The sequence below is a fragment of the Bombina bombina genome, chromosome 8, assembly GCF_027579735.1.
Source record: "Bombina bombina isolate aBomBom1 chromosome 8, aBomBom1.pri, whole genome shotgun sequence".
Classification (NCBI taxonomy): domain Eukaryota; kingdom Metazoa; phylum Chordata; class Amphibia; order Anura; family Bombinatoridae; genus Bombina; species Bombina bombina.
In genome coordinates, this window is record NC_069506.1 from 323,748,034 (window position 1) to 323,756,053 (window position 8,020).

Genomic DNA, 8,020 nt, shown 5'->3' on the forward strand with positions numbered 1-8,020 from the left:
GTGCAGGGAGTGGGGAGAGGATGAGATCATTGGTCCTAGGTATAAGCTGAGTATAACAAGTCGAATGGAGTTGCAAGAATGCCACTTGCTTGCTGGCCCAAATCAATGCAGGACAGCAGGGGGTATAAAAACCCCACATTTATTTATTATTTATTTACATATATTTTAGATAACCACTGCATAAAATACCAAGCTTTTCATGTTACTACTGGTAATCAAGTTGTCACTTACCCCAAACCCCCTTCGCAATCCCCCACTTACCTCTATATATTTTAATGCTTACTCCCCTTTGTTATTTGATATCTCCATGTTAAGTTCAGGAGATATTAAAAACCTTAATTAATGTAAAGTACCACCACCAGTAAATGCTACAGACTTCCATACTTGTTGCTGATACTTTGACATTTCTAATGCCCTGGAATGTGTCATTTGTTTGATGAGAAAAACTAGAAAATCAGTGGGTAATATTCAGGGGGCAGAATCCTTCTACAAATGATGTGACCATACAAAAAGGCATTACTCATAGAGTGTCTAAAAGTAGACTCTAACATGATCCAGGATACCAAATGGTATAGCTTAAACAAGCTGAATATTCAAACTCTCCAAGCTGATAATGCATTAGCTGTAGCTGCAACAATTTAGTTGTTCAAGGTTTTTCCCACATGAAAATGTACAAAATGTATTTGTTCGCACTTTATGGACAAAGTAGCACACTTAAGTGCTTCTAGAAAAAAGCAAGAGCCCAATTTTATTTACAGGGTGCACTCCACTGTAACAATCGGGTGTGTTTCACACAAGACTTGAACGTCATCAGAGGATAAGCCTCCTACGATCACCATGACGATTTTTAGTTACGTTGATTGGTTATCTTCTTAAGAGTTGAACTTAGTGGAGGAACAATAGCAAAGGGAAATGACATAGCAGCTCTACACCAATCTGTAAAAAATGTCAACATGGCATAGTGTGTTTTGTCTATATATTTAACCATTATTAACGATGGTTGGCTCTTGGAAATATGTACTAATCTTTATTCTTTTAACTTCCATAGATCAACATTTAATGATTCTAAAAAAATAAGTTTAATATTTATGTTTGAACTTGACCTTGTTTATAAACATACTAAACATTTTGATGTGTTTACAGTTGTCTACAAAGCATGATTAGCAACCAAAATAAAGTAACCCATACCTACAACATTACATTTGTATATCGGAAACTGCCTTCTTATCAATGCAATAATCTAATTTCTACACATTATGAGAAGACCTTCATGTGCTTTATGGATAAAGCTTTGGGAGTAAAATTCTGGCAACATTGATTTATTTGAGTGGATATTAGGAAGTAGTTGTTGTTGACTACAGAATAGGAATTAATCCAAACTCATCAATCATACATGGGTGTTTGCCAGGGGAAGCAATCTTATATAATGTGAAAATACTAGGGAGTTCCTCTTTAACGCTTAAGAAAAGTAACTTGTTTTTCAGTAGGTTAATTGGTAAAAAATGAGTGGGATAATCATTCTAAATGTATATTTATAGTACTTTTTTACGGTATGACTTAGTATAATAAACACCAGGCAAACACTTGTTGGCTCATAAAAAAATAAGTTACATGGATTTAATTGATGATAATGTTGGTGTCTGACTTGCTGATGCACAAGAGAAATAAAAAAATGTCCTCTAAATATATAATAAATTAGAACTAAAATGCTTCTGTTAAAATCATAAGATAGATACCCTTTTTGAATATGTATTTGCTGAGAATTTTCTTTTTACATCACTTTAATATTTGCTTTATCACAAATGCCATTGTTACCCTGAAATGTGTATTTATGATTCAGACAGACTATACATATGAAAAAAATGCAATTTACATCTATTATCAAATTTACCTCCATTTCTTCGTATCCGCTGTTGAGGTTTCTTTCCATTGCAGGGTATCTAGGTAGACTCAGGATCATATATGTGTGTTGTGTCATCAGAAACGTAATTTAATTAGTTTATCTTTCTAAATAAGTGTTTGAATATTTAAAAAAAAAATAATAATAATTATAAAAAGTTTTAGATGCTTTTTGGTAATAACACTATAGTAGCTTGTAGAACCAAGGAGAAATCTGATTTTTCTCTTTTGAGGCACAATTGAAAATTGCTTCAATTTGTTTTGTGTTTTGTTTGTTTGTTGTTTTTATTTTAATTTTGCCTCTTTTAAATTTACAGTAGTATCAGGAATGTATAAAAGTTTAACTTGATGGACTTGAATTTTTTTCAAACTAATACAGGTAAAAAGAAATGTTTGGGACCTGGATTTCAGAATAGTTTAGATTTTGGGATATTTGTACATTTGCATCTTTAAAATTGGACCCCTTGGAGAGGGGATGGGGCCAAAAGTAGACAACAATATCTTATGTCATTTAGGCAATATTTATGTTATAATACAGCTTATACATGCAACCTAAAGGTAGGTTTATATAATTTATAATACTTTTGTATGCACAGTACCATCAGATAGATAGTACAGTACTGTAATCAGAAAGGTAATATTTGTTGTTTTAAAGAAACATAGACTATTTGCATTTTAGAATACAGAAAACAAAGCAAAGATGCAGACAGGTTGTGACTTACTGGGAGGGAAAAAAAATAATTATTAACCCCTTAACGACCAAGGACGTACGCCATACGTCCTCAAAAAAAATACACTTAACGCCTGAGGACGTATGGCGTACGTCCTTGGTCTGGAAAGCAGCTGGAAGCGATCCTGCTCGCTTCCAGCTGCTTTCCGGTTATTGCAGTGATGCCTCAACATCGAGGCATCCTGCAATAACCCCCCTTGGCCATCCGATGCAGAGAGAGCCACTCTGTGGCCCTCTCTGCACTGGACATCGATGGCCGGTTTCGTTGGTGGGTGGGAGCCAGTCTGGGAGGCGGGTGGGCGGCCATCGATGGGCCGTATGATGTGGAGGGGGGCGGGATCGTGGGCGGGAACGCCGGGTGCGCGCGCGCGTGTGCATGGGGGGGGGGGGTGCGCGCGGGCGCGCGCGCGGGTAGGAAGCGGGTGGGAACCGCTACACTACAGAAAAAGTATGTGAAAAAAGTTGCAGTGAGGGGCAAAAAGATCGAAAGTATTTTCAATCTAAGAGATCTGGGGGTGGGGTGGGGGGTTGGTCTTTTGGGGGGGCAAGCTACACTACAGAACAATATATATAAAAATAAAAAAACCCAAATATTTTACTATAAACTGGGTACTGGCAGACAGCTGCCAGTACCAAAGATGGCTACTAATAAATTAGAGGGGATGGTTAAAGAGCTGTCTGGGGGGTATCAGGGAGGTTGGGGGCTAAGGGGGGATCCTCCATGTAAATATGCCTTTTAAAAATTTTTTTTTTATCAAGGATAGCTTTTTTTTTTTAGTACTGGCATACTTAACATGGCAGGGACAATTGTGGGGTGGGGGAGGGAAGAGAGCTGTTTGGGAGGGATCAGGGGGTGTAATGTGTCAGGTGGGAGGCTGATCTCTACACTAAAGCTAAAATTAACCCTGCAAGCTCCCTACATGCTACCTAATGAACCCCTTCACTGCTAGCCATAATACACGTGTGATGCGCAGCAGCTTTTAGCGGCCTTCTAATTACCAAAAAGCAACGCCAAAGCCATATAAGTCTGCTATTTCTGAAGAAAGGGGATCCCAGAGAAGCATTTACAACCATTTGTGCCATAATTGCACAAGCTGTTTGTAAATGATTTCCGTGAGAAACATAAAATTGTGAAAAATTTAACTTTTTTTTTTAATTATTCGCATTTGGCGGTGAAATGGTGGCATGAAATATACCAAAATGGGCCTAGATCAATACTTAGGGTTGTCTACTACACTACAATAAAGCTAAAATTAACCCTACAAGCTCCCTACATGCTCCCTAATTAACCCCTTCATTGCTGGGCATAATACACGTGTGGTGCGCAGTGGCATTTAGCGGCCTTCTAATTACCAAAAAGCAACACCAAATCCATATATGTCTGCTATTTATGAAAAAAGGGGATCACAGAGAAGCATTTACAACCATTTGTGCCATAATTGCACAAGCTGTTTGTAAATAAATTCAGTGAGAAACCTAAAGTTTGTAACAAAATGTGTGAAAAAGTGAACAATTTTTTTTATTTGATCGCATTTGGTGGTGAAATGGTGGCATGAAATATACCAAAATGGGCCTAGATCAATACTTTGGGATGTCTTCTAAAAAAAAATATATACATGTCAAGGGATATTCAGGGATTCCTGGAAGATATCAGTGTTCCAAAGTAACTAGCGCTAAGTTTGAAAAAAAGTGGTTTGGAAATAGCAAAGTGCTACTTGTATTTATTGCCCTATAACTTGCAAAAAAGCAAAGAACATGTAAACATTGGGTATTTCTAAACTCAGGACAAAATTTGGAAACTATTTAGCATGGGTGTTTTTTGGTGGTTGTAGATGTGTAACAGATTTTGGGGGTCAAAGTTAGAAAAAGTGTGTTTTTTTCCATTTTTTCCTCATATTTTATATTTTTTTTATAGTAAATTATAAGATATGATGAAAATAATGGTATCTTTAGAAAGTCCATTTAATGGCGAGAAAAACGGTATATAATATGTGTGGGTACAGTAAATGAGTAAGAGGAAAATTACAGCTAAACACAAACACTGCAGAAATGTAAAAATAGCCTTGGTCCCAAACGGTCAGAAAATGGAAAAGTGATGTGGTCAATAAGGGGTTAATGAAAGTCTGGATTTTGGAATTCTGGATTTGAGGATTTGTACCTGTAGTATATAACTAATATTTAAATACATAAAAGTATATGAAGTTTTTCAATGACACACCTTTAACATTGATATTACTGGTAAAAATCTGCATTCAAATACGTAGGACATGATCATTAATATTGAATCAATTGGTCGCCTTGTTTTACTTTCTCTTTGGCTGCAAATATTTTGCTTTCATGTAGTTTTATGCAATCTTCCATTTGACTCCATCTCTGAGAAATGTATGTTTCCTATAACTGTTTACATGGTTACTTTACCTATTTAGGGCTACATTAACAGTGAAATATTAGCGCTATTATGTGCTATTTTATTATTTATTTTGAAAGTAATGTATTAGTGTGGAGCAAAAGGGCCCACTAACATCTGCATGTTGGTTAGCACACGTGCGCTAAATCCCTCACATAATAAACTTCTATAGAAAAACTAATGTTGCTCTAGAGCTTAGCCAAAAGTGTGCTAAACTAAAGGTGCACTAGGTTGAAGGTCGAAGAGTGTTTTTCACTTACTTTTAAACTGTGATTTTCTATTGAAATATACATTTAAAACCACACAAATACGTATATATAACGCACACACAAACAAATATACACACATACATATACACATTTGGGCCCTTCCCTGTCCTCCATCTGATCATATACCATATGCCTTTAAATCACATTTATTTTAATAATAAACTTTTATTTTACCAGGCCCTACATTTTCCAGAACTATTTTGGGTTACTCCTTAGTCCAACATTTTAATTCACCTTGTGCTATCCATTAAAAGTATAGATTGTGCTAAGAAAAATGTCAGCCACATTACGATTTCACTTAAACTTTTTTTATTATCCATTTTTAATAACAGATTATTAACATTACTGAGGCTAACGCACTCCACTTGTAATCTAGCCTATAATTAGCTGAATTGAAGCAGTGCTAGACCACCTTAAGGAAATAGAAGATGAAAGTCCTCCCATTTCTCTTTTTTTCTATTGCACGTGTGAATCGCTGTGTAAGTGCATACCACATCCATATAGAGAGAATGGTGTATGGTTAGCAAGGGGTGTTTTGTTCTTTAAGATAACGAAATCAGGGAAAAAAATATTTATTCTTAGCCTTTTATTGTTCCATACAAAAGTCAAAAGTACGAAAGAAATGATGAGGGGGCGCACACTATGTGAAATATACCATATACTATATGAGATTGCCTATGTCCATACAATTAATATATGATCAGTTGAAATATAATCCAGGTAAATACTGAGTCTCAATATAGAGTGCACTATTATGGAATGTTCATGATATCGAATAGCAAATATAAACAGCTGCTCTCCTCCTCACAGACATATCCGGATTGAACTATAAAGAAAACAAACAAATAAATGACAGCTGGGCTTTATTCTATAGTGACTATGCCCACTAAACCTGTCAGCGACAAATTCTCTGACACAATGAGTGGTAGCACCTGTTCAGTATTGATCCGCTACTACACTGCACCTGAGCACTTGGAGTTGCCTAAGTCTGTAGTGGGTTGGATTACATCTATTCACCTTGTGGGAGCCAAGAAAGGGTTAGCTAGTACACCATAAGTTACCAGCCTCCTCCTACTAGTACATAAGTGTACTAAAATCAAATGTGAGTACCCATTTGGCTTCAATACCTACATGCTCATATTTGGATATGCTGATATACACAGGAAGCACCCCTCTGTTTTTTGTTTACTTTAAAGGTCAAAAGTACCTTCTGTTAACTTCTAAGGTCTTTAATCCTCATCGGAATTGGTAGGTATCTGAGTAGATAAATAATTTTGGACAGGATAGACATTTTAGTCACTGTGATACACAATTACCTTATATATAAAATGAGGGTGCTATTAAGCTGAAGATATCAAAAGTATCAAAAATATTTAATATATAAATATCACAACATACAGTATTTAGGATAAGCATACAATATAATGTTAGATTAAAATTGGGACATCTCCCAGTGATAAATGCATACATAAATGACTAAATTGCAGTCAAATTAATAAACAGTGACAAAATAAACAGTTATTTTGGGTATACAAAACATGCATCAGAAGATCATCAGTAAAAATTAATACCATAAACCTAGTGCTGTGCAGAATAAAAGTCTTAAAAAATTTTTAAGACTCACCATTGATATATGGCACTAGTTTATTATAAATGGCGTTTGTACCTGCATAGGTAACTCCACATACAAGTAGCACATTTTGCATGCGATTGAGCACTAAGAGGAAAAGTCGGTGCTACAACAAAGAATAAGATTTATATCTGTATAACCCTACATCAGTAAGAAGAAGTAGATACTACTACTAATTAATAGGCAATGAGAGGTGGAGGCACCGCAAGGCTGAACCATTAATGTGGATGGGAATCCCCTTCGTGACGCAACTAAGGTCAATCACGTGACCGAGTGGCGCATATCTTGAAGAAGTAAGACGCCAAAAACAGTATCTCTTTACTCTGATGGATTAGAGGTATCTTTCAATATAACTTGTATGAGTTATATATGAGAGGAGTTTTTACAAGTGGCAATTTTTAAATGGTGGTATGTTTGTTCCTCTTAATTTGTACAACAAATAAACACAAACACAAACTACTGCCATATATCAGTGGTGAGTTGCTATTAGCGATATCCATCATTAATTGGCACTTTCAGAGAAAAAGATTTGTGTTTATTTGTTGTACAAATACAACCCAAAAGTGAAAATACATGGCAAATTAAAGGAACCTTTATCAAAAAGGAGACCATTATCTGTAATTCTCAAAAACAGTCTCGTAAACTGAACTGTAGATATAATAAAGTATTGGTGGCTCCCTCTAATGCCTGGGAGCCATTATGCTGCATAAATAAGGCCCCTGTTTAGATCTATTAGCCTCTCTCCTTATCAACTTGGGACCAAGAATGTGAAAGCATTTTATACTGAGACCTCATGATAAAGGGGACCTGTTTCCAAGATTCTCTAGTTGAGATTCTAGACGCTGCACTCTGTCTTGTGTATTCTGATTAGCTTTTTGAAGACTTTTTTCATCAATGCTATCTACGCTCTCCTCCAATATAGATATGCATATTCCTATTTCCAATATGTTCTATCTAAGAAAATTAAGCAAATGTATCTCCTCTTTATTTTTATTAGTAAATCCACTGTAGTCTTTTCTTTATTCCACCTAAGATCTCAGGTCACAGGTTCCTCAGGCCCCACATCAAGACTTGCCTTAGAATCA